Consider the following 1,696-nt stretch of genomic DNA (forward strand, 5'->3'; position numbering starts at 1 on the left):
CTTGATCACGCGAGGCGCAAGTCCCCCGTGACCACCGAGATTTGTTCTGCGACGCCAGAGCGTCCGTTGGCGCCACTCGATAGACTGCACAAGCAGGCAACGTCGGATGCATTGCACACGGCTAGCGGATCTCTCTGCACTGCGTCGGGTGTCCCAACGTATGTCTGGAGACATTGCTATGCCGGTACGGCACTCTGCGCACTCTTTCTTGTCCTCTTCGAGCGACGGGCCTCTAAGCGGGGTTGTATGCCGGTACGACACATCGACTGGTACATTGCACGCACTAACGATCGCTCTGCACTGCATGGAACTCATTCGTAACCACCGTGACGGGAGACTTTGCTAGTACGCACGATACTCTGCGCATGTGTACATGTTTTACAACCCAGCCAACTTGAGCACCTAGGGGAAGTTGTGATGCCATCTGAACACCCACCGACTGATGCATTGAACGGCTAAAGTTGACCTTCAATCCGAACTGGCACTCTGCGGCGTGGAGGCAGTTGCGCGACCACTCCTATCCCAAACCAACAAAGCAAGGTGTATCCTACGTGCTCGGTACAAGCACACCACGACGGGACACATTGAACGGTTCAGCGATCTCTCTGCACTAGTGGAAGAACTCCAACGTGATACGGGAGACTTTGCTACAGCGGCTTCTCTGCACTTCTGGGCTACCACCTTGTGACGGGAGACATTGCTAGCGGTCACTCTGCACTAGTGATGGTACACCACCGTGATACGGGAGACATTGCTAACGGCCACTCTGCACAGGTGCCAATACCACCTTGTGACGGGAAACATTGCTAGGAACCGATCGGCATCTCTGCGCGATTACTTGACGCACACCCAACTAAGTCAACTGTTGGACTTTTTCGTAATCACGGCGGGACACATTGAACGAGCTCTAACGGATCTCTGCACGCATGGAACATGGTGGCGGGAATCATTGCTAGAACCGAACGGCGCCTCTGCGCGATGTACAAACAAGCTCAACAGGAACCTCGTATCGGCTGCCGAGCCGGAGCTCGAACAACTTGGACTTTCACCTCTAATTTATATCAACTCACCACTCCCCGAGGGATCCGCAGAATTGCTTCTGGGTCCCGTATCGTTATTTGCGATTCGTGTTTGCATTACACTACATTGAACTATTCCAACTTGTTTATCCGCATGGCGAACATTTGCTGCATTGAACATTAAAGTTCCACTTCGCTCTCCCCTACGTGGGTCTGAGCTTCACTCTCAGGGAAAAAATATGCCACATTGGTTAGGGAAACCCGGTTTCATCACGCTATGTGCCCTGCACCACCAGCTTAGCGTGAATGCTTCGAGTTTCCCTAAGAAGTTCGATTGGTCTTGCAGAGTTTAAAGACAACGAAGCTTAGTTTCAAGCAATGATTTAATATACGCGTATTAAAAACCCTTAACTGTTACAACTTTTATGCTTGAAACCATCGCAACGAAGTCTTTGGGTCCGTAGACCCGTGATGTACTGCTCCAGGAAACGTTTTGAAAGAGTGGAAACTCAAAATCATAGGTTAAGATCATCGGCAGAACCCACCAGACACCACTTTTGCTTCATAAGTTCGGCCTATAGTCATATGACGATTTTCATCGGGGAGGGGACGTATGACCCAAACGGGGGCTTATATGACCCACGGACACTGCAAACCATGCTCCTACGACTAAATAG

The sequence above is a fragment of the Anopheles coluzzii genome (assembly GCF_943734685.1).
Source record: "Anopheles coluzzii chromosome X unlocalized genomic scaffold, AcolN3 X_unloc_17, whole genome shotgun sequence".
Taxonomy (NCBI): domain Eukaryota; kingdom Metazoa; phylum Arthropoda; class Insecta; order Diptera; family Culicidae; genus Anopheles; species Anopheles coluzzii.